Source organism: Cervus canadensis, chromosome 13 (assembly GCF_019320065.1).
Source record: "Cervus canadensis isolate Bull #8, Minnesota chromosome 13, ASM1932006v1, whole genome shotgun sequence".
Lineage (NCBI taxonomy): Eukaryota > Metazoa > Chordata > Mammalia > Artiodactyla > Cervidae > Cervus > Cervus canadensis.
The window spans coordinates 71,196,194-71,209,902 of record NC_057398.1 but is presented as its reverse complement, the minus strand read 5'-3'; the positions used below and the strand labels follow the sequence as shown (position 1 = coordinate 71,209,902).

General features: G+C 36.9%; 1 protein-coding gene across 4 annotated transcripts in view; it reads left to right on the top strand.

Annotated features, from left to right (window-relative positions):
- KCNT2 (potassium sodium-activated channel subfamily T member 2) overlaps positions 1 to 13,709 on the top strand; it is a 426,098-nt gene that overhangs the window by 108,795 nt on the left and 303,594 nt on the right. The window lies entirely within an intron of this gene.

Sequence of the window (13,709 nt, the reverse complement as noted above, 5' to 3'; positions counted from 1 at the left end):
TTGGAATGATATTTATTTACTAAATTAGTTGAAGCTGAAATAGCCAATTTTTCTTATGTAAATAAATTTTAATCCAATAAATTCTAAATATATCTATCAGTCATGGTGGTATATGAAATACACTATTTTAGTGAATTTCATAATCAGGAAAAAAAAAAAGCAATAGCTTAAAAACTTAAAAATTTGTGGTCAAAAGTGGAAGTGTTACTTGCTTCGTCATATCTGACTCTTTGCGACCCCATGGACTGTAGCCCACCAGGCTCCTCTGTCCATGGGATTTCCCAAGAAAGAATACTGGAGTGGGTTGTGATTTCCTCCTCAAGGGGATCTTCTCAACCCAGGGGTTGAACCTACTTCTCCTGAATTGGCAGTTGGGTTCTTTACTACTGAGCCATCAGGGAAGCCCACATGATGTGAGATAGAGGTCCAATTTCTTTTTTTCCTACTTGTATGCCTATTTAAAAAAAATAAAAAATTAAAGTTCCTCTTTTTCCTATTGATCTCTCATAATGTTTTTGTTTCATAGTAATATTTAATAAATGCATGAGTCAATTTCTTGACTGTCATATTCCCCTAATCAATTTTTCTTTCTCTGTGCCATGCTTAGAATCTTTTAATTACCTTAGGATACTAGGTCTTGATATCTGTCAGGTAGAGAGGATATCTACTCTTTATTCTTCTTCACAAAATGTATTGTTTAATCTTTCACCATTTATAGAATCAGCTTATCAATTTCCACAAAATTGCCTATGTGATTTAGATTGGAATTTTATGTAATTTTTGGTTTATTTTATAATATAAATACCAAATTGTTTATCAAAGCAATTGGGACAACTTAAATTATGCTGGTAATTAATAAGAAACCCTTATTAATTCGAGAAGGAACTTTTAGAGTATAATTTCCAAAAGGTTAAAAAACATGTCCTTCATACAAATATGAACAGAAATGTCAAAACTTGTACTCAACGCATTAATTAATGAGGGATACAGCACTACTTTCAAACTGGTAGAGTATTGAAGAAGCTAGGTATTTCTAGGCAATGCTAAAATAAGATGTCTGGGTTAGTAGTCTCACCTCTAGAAGTTCTATGGAACATTTGGTGTTTTTTCTTTTGTTGGGTGGAGACTTGTTGCTTAACTACTGACACAACTCTACTCACTAAGGTCTGTTCCTTCCCTGTTGAAGAAATGCACAGAAAATGTAAAGTCAAGGTGAGCAGTTTATTAAAAGAACATCTTGAAACTTTTTTTCCTGCTTCCAAATTTTGGATACTTTTTCTGACAAAATCAATAAAAAAAGAATTGACAGGAAATGTTTCTCTAATATAACATTTTCACGTTTTTAACTATGCCATTGTCTATCCTCATGGACAGTTTTAGGAAAAAAAAGTATTGGGAAAATTCTCTGAGAGAAGTTGTTTGCCTGTTAAAATGATAAGATAATAAACAGGTTTTTATATCACTGCTACATTATTTGTCATCTACATAAGTTTGAATTAATTTGATATTTACATTTTATGTTCTTTAGTAAAAAACATGGATGATATATTTATTATTTATTAGAAAAATGCATGATTATTTTCCTGTATTTTTTTTTTCATAATCAACCAACAAAACTTAAAGTTACACATTCCGTAAGCAAATTGTGGGAAAATGGTCGATCATTAATACAGAGAACCATATAGAAAACACTATACAGTTGTTAATAATAATGATCTAGACCCACATTCTCTATGTTTGAGTAAACATAATTATGTTATAAATCTGCAGGTGTAAGATATTTCCTTCTATACTGTTGTTTAAATAATTGAAATGTCGCCAGGCGTTTGTAGATAAAGCAAAACTAAGTTTACTTAAACTCCCTGAAGCTAGGGATTAAACATTAGCCATGTTTCATAGGATGATGTTAGAATTAAGATCTTTATTATAGTTCAGAATAAGTGTAAGAGGGATCTTTACGGTGAAAGGGGTTTCAAATGATCAAAATTTGTGATAAGTCCCTTTGAACTGGCAGAAACAACAAAGTGAGGGTTTTGAAAGAGTAATAAGACTATGCAAGTCTTGTGAATAATGATGTATATTGTCCCCAGTAAGTTGATCTGGAGAGATTTTCTGGAGTAAACAGTGAAGTTATTAAATAAAGTTTATTTATAAAAAGTTTATTTATTAATAAAGTTTATAAATAAATTTGAGTGCTTTATATCCTTATTTTTCCAAAGCAAATGCTTCTTGGAGGAATCTTCAGTTCAGTTCAGTCGCTCAGTCGTGTCTGACTCTTTGTGATCCCATGGACCGCAGCACGCCAGGCCTCCCTGGCGTGTTATTTGCTATTGTCTAGTTGTTTGTCTCACATAGAAAGTATCTCTTTAACTTTTAGAACAACCATGTTAATGGAAGTAATATCCACGTATTTTAGAGAATAAAAGTTAGGAGATCTGGTAGTCAAATGCATATCATTTGATCCCAGTGTCTGTGCTCTTATCCCTCTTAGCTATTATGCTAAAGTAAACAAAAGGAACAAACAAAAGAACATACCAACAAACGATTGTGGGGATGAAGTCAGTTTCCCTAGAAAACACAGTTGTTTTATTGTAGTATTTATTGAGTGAAATTCTATTTGTGACTGTTTTCTCCCCCTTTTGCCAGGTTGTGCAATCATGTCTTTAATAGTATTCAACCTCTATGATTTTTCTATTGAAAGTCATGTATGTTACTCAAGTGTGACTTCCCTGGTGGGTCACAGGGTAAAGAATCTACCTGCAATGTAGGAGACCTGAGTTCAATTCCTGGGTCAGGAAGAACCCCTGGAGAAAGAAATGGTTACCCACTCCAGTATTCTTGCCTGGAGAATCCTGTGAATAGAGGAACCTGACAGACAACAGTCCATGGGGTCACAATGAGTCAGACATGACTGAATAATTAACACTTTCACTTTTCATGTTACTTAAGAAAGAATATTAAGCAATAAAAGAAATCCTAAAGGAATATGTGTCCTCAGTGAACTGTGTCCATTACTGACCTGGGACTTCTTCCTTTGAGGTGCAGAATGGAAGAGGCTGCTTGGAGGACTGATCTCAAATCTAATGTCACTGGGGCAAAGAATTAAATAAAACTAAAGGTGCTACTTTCACTGCATGTGCAAGTGTCCATGTAGTTTCCAATTTCATACTAACAATTAGCATCCGTTGCACATGACCAAACTATTTGAGATCCAATGATTCCCTCCCCGAAAACAAACACATTTCTCCTCAAACTGGGGTTTGCTACTTGATCATGGCACCCATTCATAGCAGTCCTGGGCTGTGGGAGCATCATTATAGTTTCCTTCAAGGTTTTAAAATGACTGGTGCAAGAGTCCAATCTGAGTTAGAAGTTACATGGTGCCTTCTTTCCTCTTCTTATAAGAATACAGAAAAGAAAAGAGGGTTTACACATTGTAGTTGATGGGACACTTGATTAGGAAGTTGTTAGGTTTGTAGTGGGGTTGTGCTACCTATAAGCTTCTAAATCATTCTGTGAATAACAGCTTTATATTTTAATAATATATGTTTGCATATGTGCACATTTATGTATATATATATTAATATTTTATGGGTGTGTATATATAATATGTATATTTATAACATCTTATGGGTGTGTATATATACATATATATGTATATATATATATGTGTGTGTGTGTATATATATATATATATCTCTTTATACCCTTTATAGTCATTAAGTCATGTCCAACTCTTTGTGATGCCATGGACTATAGCCTGCCAGGCTTCTCTATTAATGGGATTTTCCATGCAAGGATACTGGAGTGAGTTGCCATTTCCTTCTCCAGGATATCTTCCCAACCCCGGGATCGAACCCAGGTCTCCTGCATTCCAGGCAGGTTCTTTACCACTGTGCCACCCCCGAAGTGTAACTTTATACCCAAAGCTAAATCCTCACCTAGCTTTGTTTATCTTTTGCTTCCCATGCTCAGGTTTAAATTAAATTGAGATTACTTAAATTTAATTATTTTAAACACAATGAGGAAGTACAGAGAGAAGGTCTTGAAAATGAGCATTGCACATCAGAACGTGAGTTTTCAAACTGAAGAATAACTTGAATTCTTGGGCTCACTTCTAATTTGTTTTCCTCTGAAAGCCACAAGATTGTGTGTTTCCACTTACTGGCAAGGTGTGATTACCAAGGAGTGACAAAATCATAAATGCAGTCATTGAGGGGCATCAGCATTATGTTACCCAGAATGAAAGAAAACGGATGAGTGATTAGCACCCCATAATCTTTTCTCATTACTTTACATATATCTGTCTAAAATCATGTATTGCTGATCCTGCTCACAGAGCCAGATATTGCGCTGTATCTCACTGAACACACTGTTTGTTGAACTCTGGGTAGGCAAGGCATGAGCTAAGAGGCTGGAAGAAATCTCAAGGAGTTGCAGAACTGCAAGAGACGTTTATTATCTCCTGGATGATGCAGCAGCCATAGCAGCAGCCGTAGCATAATCTAGCGAAACACAGCCTCTCTCCTGACTGGCACAGTGGCCACAACAGTATCCTCTCCTGCTGCTGCAGCTGCCGTCGCAGTAGACACACTATATTCTCTCGTCTCATGGCTGACCCAATGGACACAGCCAGTGACACAGCAGTAATGCCACTGCTTTTTAGGTGGAGCTCACATATCTCTACAGCACAGGGTAGCTCGTGACCAAGCCAGTACCTCCTGAAGGTATGCACACTGCTGTAAATGAGCTTAGCTGTTATATAGTCATTATTTATAAAATGTGCGGCAAGGGAGCCTGAACACGCCATCTTGGCTAATTTGCTCTCTCCCCACCCATCACTATATATATATATATATATATATATATGTATATATGTATATATATATATATACATCACTATGTATTTACATATATATTTAAATACACATATATGTACATGCACATATATGCATATATATCAGTTCAGTTCAGTCACTCAGTTGTGTCCAACTCTTTGCGACCCCATCCACCGCACGCCAGGCCTTCCTGTCCATCACCAACTCCCGGAGTCCACCCAAACCGATGTCCATCAAGTCGGTGATGCCATCCAAGCATCTCATCCTCTGTCATCCCCTTCTCCTCCTGCCCTCAATCTTTTCCAGCATCCGGGTCTTTTCAAATAAGTCAGCTCTTATCAGGTGGCCAAAGTATTGGAGTTTCAGCTTCAACATCAGTCCCTCCAATGAACACCCAGGACTGGTCTCCTTTAGGATGGACTGGTTGGATCTCCTTGCAGTCCAAGGGACTCTCAAGAGTCTTCTCCAACACCACAGTTCAAAAGCATCAGTTCTTCTGCATTCAGGTTTCTTAATAGTGCAACTCTCACATCCATACATGACTCCTGGAAAAACCATAGCCTTGACTAGACAGACCTTTGTTAACAAAGTAATGTCTGCTTTTTAATATGCTATCTAGGTTGGTCATAAGTTACCTTCCAAGGACTAAGTGTCTTTTAATTTCATGGCTGCAGTCACCATCTGCAGTGATTTTGGAACCCCCAAAATTAAGTCAGCCACTGTTTCCACTTTTTCCCGTCTATTTCCCATGAAGTGATGGGACCGGATGCATTGATCTTTGTTTTCTGAATGTTGAGCTTTAAGCCAACTTTTTCACTCTCCTCTTTCACTTTCACCAAAAGGCTCTTTAGTTCTTCTTCACTTTCTGCCATAAGGATGGTGTCATCTGCATACCTGAGGTTATTGATATTTCTCCCGGCAATCTTGATTCCAGCTTGTGCTTCTTCCAGCCCAGCATTTCTCCTGATGTAATCTGCATATAAGTTAAATAAGCAGGGTGACATTATACAGGCTTGATATACTCCTTTTCCTATTTGGAACCAGTCTGTTGTTCCATTTCCAGTTCTAACTGTTGCCTCCTTATGAGATGTTACTAACTAATGGAGATGGGAATGTTAAGCATGTATAATTATGAAAAGAATAAGATGGACAGAAAGATGTTGGCAGGTGACTTAGGAAAGACTCCATAAAGTTTTTAAAGTGAGGTTATTGATGTGTATAGTAAAAATTGGAAGCCAAGTAGAAGCTCCTTGGAAGCCCTTGAGCTTGAACAATTGAGGCTAATTCTGAGGGGATGAAAAATTGATAGTAGGCTCATTTATTTATATTTTTACAAGGTTCCATTTGAATGGTTCAGTTCAGTTCAGTTCATTCCCTCCGTCACATCCAACTGTTTGCAACCCCATTGACTGCAGCATCCTTGCCTCCCTGTCCATCACCAACTCCTGGAGCTTACTCATACTCATGCCCATTGAGTCGACGATGCCATCCAGCCATCTCATCCTCTGTCGTCCTCTTTTCCTCCCACCTTCAATCTTTCCCAGCATCAGGGTCTTTTCAAATGAGTCAGTTCTTCCCATCAGCTGGCCAATGTATTAGAGTTTCAGCTTCAACATCAGTCCTTCCAATGAACACCCAGGACTGATTTTTTTGCAGTCCAAGGGACTCTCAAGAGTCTTCTCCAACACCACAGTTCAAAAGCATCAATTCTTCAGTACTCACCTTTCTTTATAGTCCAACTCTCACATCCATACATCACTACGGGAAAAACCATAGCCTTGACTAGATGGACCTTTTGTGGGAAAATAATGTCTCTGCTTTTTAATATGCTGTCTAGGTTGGTCATAACTTTCCTGCCAAGGAGTAAGCGTCTTTTAATTTCATGGCTACAATCACCATCTGCAGTGATTTTGGAGCCCCAAAAAATAAAGTCAGCGACTGTTTCCACTGTTTCCCCATCTATTTCCCATGAAGTGATGGTTCCAGATGCCATGATATTAGTTGTCTGAGTGTTGAGCTTTAAGCCAACTTTTTCACTCTCCTCTTTCACTTTCATCGAGAGGTTCTTTAATTCTTCTTCACTTTCCACCATAAGGGTGGTGTCATCTGCATACCTGAGGTTATTGATATTTCTCCCAGCAATCTTGATTCCAGCTTGTGGTTCTTCCAGTCCAGCGTTTCTCATGATGTACTCTGCATATGAGTTAAATAGGCAGGGTGACCATATACAGCCTTGACGTACTCCTTTTCCTATTTGGAACCAGTCTGTTGTTCCATGTGCAGTTCTAACTGTTGATTCCTGACCTGCATGCAGATTTCTCAAGGGGCAGGTCAGGTGGTCTGGTATTCCCATCTCTTTCAGAATTTTCCACAGTTTATTGTGATCCACCCACTCAAAGGCTTTGGCATACTCAAAATTGGTAGCTTTGTTAAATAATTTAGTTACCAGAAGTTAGGAGTGAATATTTAGAAACAGATAAGAACCTGCTTTAGAGTCAACAACCAAAGGGCAGAATTAAACAAACACTACTCAGTATCCCTGTGATGGTCTGGTGTTTGCACTGTTCTTTTGTAATACTTCACAGATAACCTGGAACTGTCCTAATAATGAAAAATTAACTTGAAGAGAAGGCAGAAAGCAAGAAGTAGTAACTGAAAGACCAGTGTCCCAATTCTGTCTCAGTACTAGCTATAAATCTGGGCAAATCACTAAAATTATTTGAATTAAACTTTTTTTTAATAAAGTAAAAGTGATGGCTTCTTTAGTCAAGTCATAGCAACACTGTAAAAATTAATAAATCAACAGTAGTGGAATTTTTTTTTCTAAATGTTTATTAAATCATGGGGAGATGGTGCAAATAAACAAGCACATCCAAATTAATTAAAAAAAAAAAAAAATTGCAGGGAATGACCGTTCATCACAAGGCAGACCAAGTTGGAGTAAGGAAGAGATTTCAAGGATTCAGCCCACTACAAACCCAAGTAGTTTATCCTCAAGTAATTATAACCTATGGAAGAAAAGGAAAATGGCTTTATTTCTTCCACTGGACTAGCAACTCAGAGTCCTTAAGGTTTGTACGAAAGAAGGAACTCAGTACCACACTACCCCTTCATTCAGGCATTGGATGGAAATAGGTCCCTAGTAGGTCTCAAACAATTTAAGTATTTAAGATATAAGCATAAACAAAACTCAGCATGGTCCCACCCTCATAGAGTTTACCATCTAATGGACTTATGTCATATTACTGAGAAGTGCTACTTTCACCATCATGAAACATGATTGGAAGAGAAGGACACCAGTTAGACCAGAGAGTCCAGATCAACACTCCCTTGTTTGAAATGAGTGCAGTAATTGTAAAACTGATACATGGACAGCATCAGAGGAAGGCAGGAAGGGAACAGCACCAAGGAGACACAGAGGAAGAATTTTCCTTTAGTAATGATCTGTGTCTACCATGAGTTCCCAAAGAGAATATCTGGAAAACTTTGGCACCCTAAACAGAGTCCAAGGTATTATCAATGCTCAAAAAAAAAAAAAAAAGAAAGAAAGAAAGAAAGTGTTCCTGAAAGATTGATGCATTAACAACCTGGGTCACCATTATTTTTTTGTATTTTAATGTTAGTAAAGAGGAATTTTAAGACTGAAATAAGAAAATTGCCTTTTAACAAGATATTGCATAGTTTTTATGCTAAATTCCAGTAACCAGAGCAACATAAAATGGGAAAAAAAATTGAAATCAGTATTAAGTCCTTGATACTGTTAAGGCAAATTGATGATGGTTATGCAAGAAAACAAACAAACAAAGCAACAACCATACAGCACTAAGAATTGTTCCAGAAAATAACATATCTAGGAGATTTTCAGTTCATATTTGAAGAATAGTATAAAGACAATAGCCATGAATCTTAGTTATGCACGTAGAATAAAAGCTTCTAAAATAAAATGAATCCAGCAGTAAATTACATAAATAGTTCACTATTACAAAAACAATATTCCACGACTGAAAAAAAAATTGGTTAATATAAAAACACCTAAAAATTGGGCTTCCCTGATGACTCCGATGGTAAAGAATCTGCCTGCGATGTGAAAGACCTGAGTTTGATCTCTGGGTTGGGAAGATCGCCTGTCGGAGGGCACAGCAACCCACTCCAGTACTCTTGCCTGGAGAATCCCATGGACAGAGGAGCCTGGCGGGCTACAGTCCTTGGGATCGCAAAGAGTTGAACATGACGGAGCGACTAAGCACATGACAATATAAAAACAGCTAAAATAATTTACCAGGTCAGTAAATCAAGAAAAAACAAAAATACATCAACTAATTGATTCAAGATAGTTGTTTTGTTTTTTTTTTTTTTTTTAACAATCAGTATTCATTCATTCTGGTTATGATTTTTAGTAAAATATAAGTATTCATTGCAATTTCATGATCAATAATGTAATTACGGCTAAAGCAGTAGTTGCCTTCTAGAAAAATGTACCATGGTTATTTGATTGTTGTTTTCATCAAAAAGTTCTGGTCGATGTAATAAGACAAAAATAATGAAAAGCGAATACAGATATTGGAAATTTCCAGATGACATGATTGTCTGCTTGGAAAACTCAAAAAAGAAGCGTGATAAATATCACTACCTATAAGAGAGTTCAACATGGTTGTCAAATAAAATATCAAAAAAAGTTAAAGGTCAGAACAGCACAGTTTTAGAATAGTAAACAAAATGATAGGATCTGCCCAAATAAAGCAACAACCAACATATTATTAACCAATGGTAATGTATGTCAGTAAGAGTAGATATGGTGTAGTAATGGTTGCAATTCTACTTCATTTTTATTAACTACAATCACATATCCACTATTCTATTGGGATAAATGAGACAAAATGATCTTCAATTTTATTTTGAGGATAAAATGTGAAAAATGACATTTTAAGGACTAATGAGGGCATATTTGCTCTAGTGTATTGTTCAAAAGTGTATGGTTTTAGAATACACTAAAATTACCTACTGGATAGAGGTCAGTTCAGATAAAGTTAGATGGGAGGAAGGAAATCATAAAACAAGAGAAAAGAAGGAAGAGAAGAAGGAAGAAAGGAAAAAAGAGCAAGGGAGGGAGGGAGGGGAAGAAGAAAAGAGGGAGGAAGTAAGTAAAACCACTACTTAGGGAACTACTAGTGGATATTTTAAAGCAGCTAAAGGGAACTACTGGAAAGGGAACTACTAAGGATATTTTAAAGCAGCTAAAATCATGAAAAAAAATGGGAAATATAAAAACTAAACTCTGTTCCACACAACTCCTTGAGTACTAGAGAAATATCTGGACAGTTCTCAAAATATACGCTATACTAAGCTGCCTGGATTCCTTTACGGTTGTCATGGATCAAATAAGTCTCCATTCTATATTATAAATAATAAATCTAAAGGACATTTTTTTGTACCTGATGGAAGACAGGGTTCAAAAAGTGTTTTGTTTATTTTTTGTTTTTGTTTTTGTTTTTTTCATTTTAGCTTTGAAAAGTGTTTGTATGAATGTATGCTTTAATATCATCCATGTTCCTCAGTGATGTTGACTCAGATCACTAGATTAATTAACTGTGTTGCTTCACATGATATTATAATGAGAATGGAATTCGGAAGTTATTTAATGAGAGACCTTACACCATGCAAAATCATTTTCACTTCAGGAAAAAATCCAGTCGCTTGCAAGCTGTTACTTAGTCTTTGGCACATTTATATGTATTGGAGAATTCTCAACTTCATAGTGATGGCCATTTCAGTACTGGGTAATATTCATAATTCTCATATTTTCTATAATTAATTCTATACATCACATTACGAATCATCTCATTTTAATAATGATGGTCATTTCAGTGTTTAAAGGCAGCCGTTGAGTAAGGTTAAACATTTCCAGTTCCTTAAACTTGTCCTTATATGAAATGCTTTCCAGATACCTCATTGTTTGCTTAAGGATTTAGACAATCTCATTTTAGTTAAGATACGCACCTCTGCTGTATACCCAGTCCTGCACTCCAGGTAATATCTGAAGAATGCGCTGATACTATTATAAGCTTGATAATTCTAGGGAGCAAATCCACATGGCTTTTGTTTTATTACTTGTACAATAGCCATATGTCCTTCTCAAATTTGCGTTTGTATCCATAGCAAATTTGAATTAATATAGCTTAATATCAGTGTCACAGTTACTTTATTAAAATGAACTTTCTTTCACGTGATCAACAAGGGAAGCAGGTCCAGTGATGGCTTTCCAAGATGCCAGTGGAGTTGTGGGTCTTCCCGTGTGTGCATGCATTGTGCAGGGTGTGTGAGTGTGAAGGTTTGCATACATGTGTAGGGGTGTGTGCATGTGCACAGGCATGCATATGGAGATGTTCTGCTAGAAGATATTATTGCAATTTCTATGGCTGCTTTCTAGAGAAATTAACAAAGAGAATCTTGATTTTTGTCATAAAAGGATACAAAAGAAAGAAAATGTTTATGGGAGAGAATATTGTCTTTAGGGATAAGAGATAAAGTTGGAACAATTCAAGATTTTAGAATGTATAACTGATAAAACTTAGTTAGCAATTGATAACAAAAGCCCTTTGTTTTTACTGCATAAGAAATTGCTTTTAAAATATTCATAGATCTTCTTGAATATGCACTTTAGAATTTAGGAGTGAAATATTTCTCTAGGACATGAACATCTTCCTGTCAATTATTTTCTCCCCTGTTTTTATCTCTTGAGTATCCCTACAAAACAAAAATCAAAAGCCAGCATCCAAACTATCTACTTTATATACTTTATCAAAATTTTGTGATATTTAGTTCAGTTCAGTCACTGAGTCATGTCCACCTCTTTGCAACTCTATGGACTGCAGCATGCCAGGCCTCCCTGTCCATCACCATCTCCCAGAGTTTACTCAAACTCATTCCGTTGAGTCAGTGATGCCATCCAACCTTCTCATCCTCTGTTGTCCCCTTCTCCTCCTGTCTTGAATCTTCCCCAGCATTAGGGTCTTTTTTTAATGAGTCAGGTCTTTGCATCAGGTGGCCAAAGTATAGGAGTTTCAGCTTCAGCATCAGTCCTTCCAATGAATGTTCAGTATTGATTTCCTTTAGGATGGACTGGATGGATTTCTTTGCAGTCCAAGGGACTCTCGAGTCTTCTCCAACACCACAGTTCAAAAGCATCAATTCTTCAGTGCTCAGCTTTCTTTATAGGCCAACTCTCACATCCACACATGACTACTGGAAAATTCATAGCCTTGACTAGACTGAATTTTGTTGACAAAGTAATGGCTCTGCTTTTTAATATGCTGTCTAGGTTTGTCATAACTTTTCTTCCAAAGAGTGAGAGAATTTTAATTTCATGGTTGCAGTGAACATCTGCAGTGATTTTGGAGCCCCCCAAAATAAAGTCTGTCACTGTTTCCACTGTTTCCCCATCTATTTACCATAAAGTGATGGGACCCAATGCCATGATCTTTGTTTTCTGAATATTGAGCTTTAAGCCAACTTTTTCACTCTCCTCTTTCACTTTCATCAAGAGGCTTTTTAGTTCTTCTTTGCTTTCTGCCATAAGGATGGTGTCATCTTCATATCTGAGGTTGTTGATATTTCTCCCGCAATCTTGATTCCAACTTGTGCTTCATCCAGCCCAGCCTTACTCAAGATGTACTCTGCATATAAGTTAAATAAGCAGGGTGACAATATACAGCCTTGACACACTCCTTTCACTATTTGGAACCAGTCTGTTGTTCCATGTGCAGTTCTAACTGTTGCTTCTTGACCTGCATACAGATTTCTCAAGAGGCAGGTCAGTTGGTCTGGTATTCCCATCTCTTTAAGAATTTTCCAGAGTTTGTTGTGGTCCATAAAGTCAAGGGCTTTGGCATAGTCAAGAAAGCAGAAGTAGATTTTTTCTGGAATTCTCTTGCTTTTTCAATGATCCAATGGATCATTTGACCTCTGGTTCCTCTGCCTTTTTAAAATCCAGCTTGAACATCTGGAAGTTCATGGTTCACGTGCTGTTGAAGACTGGCTTAAAGAATTTTGAGCATTACTTTACTAGTGTGTGAGATGAGTGCAATTGTGTGGTAGTTGGAGTATTCTTTGGCATTGCCTTTCTTTGGGGTTGGAATGAAAATGGAACTTTTCCAGTCCTGTGGCCACTGCTGAGTTTTCCAAATTTGCTGACTTATTGAGTGCAGCACTTTCACAGAATCATCTTTTAGGATTTGAAATAGCTCAACTGGAATTCCATCACCTCCACTAGCTTTGTTCACAGTGATGCTTCCTAAAGCCCACCTGACTTCGCATTCCAGGATGTCTGGTTCTTGGTGAGTGATCACACCATCGTGACTGTCTGGGTCATGAAGATCTTTTTTGTATAGTTCTTTTGTGTATTCTTGCCACCTCTTCTTAATATCTTCTGCTTCTATTAAGTCCACACCATTTCTGTCCTTTATTGTGCCTATCTCTGCATAAAATGTTCCTTTGGTATCTCTAATTTTCTTGAAGAGATCTCTTGTCTTTCCCGTTTAATTGTTTTCCTCTATTTCTTTGCATTGATCTCTGAGGAAGGCTTCCTTATCTCTTCTTGCTATTCTTTGGAACTCTGCATTCAAATGGGTATATCTTTCCTTTTCTCCTTTGGCTTTGCTTCTCTTCTATTCACAGCTATTTGTATGGTGTCCTCAGGCAACCATTTTGCCTTTTTGCATTTCTTTTCCTTGGGGATGGTCTTGATTCATCTTGATGGTCTTGATCTTGGGGATGGTACTGTGTCACGAACCTCCACCCATAGTTCTCCAGGAAAAGTTAAATATTGTTTGTGTTTGTGAGCATTAAATTGTTTTCTAATTGTTTTTGAAATCT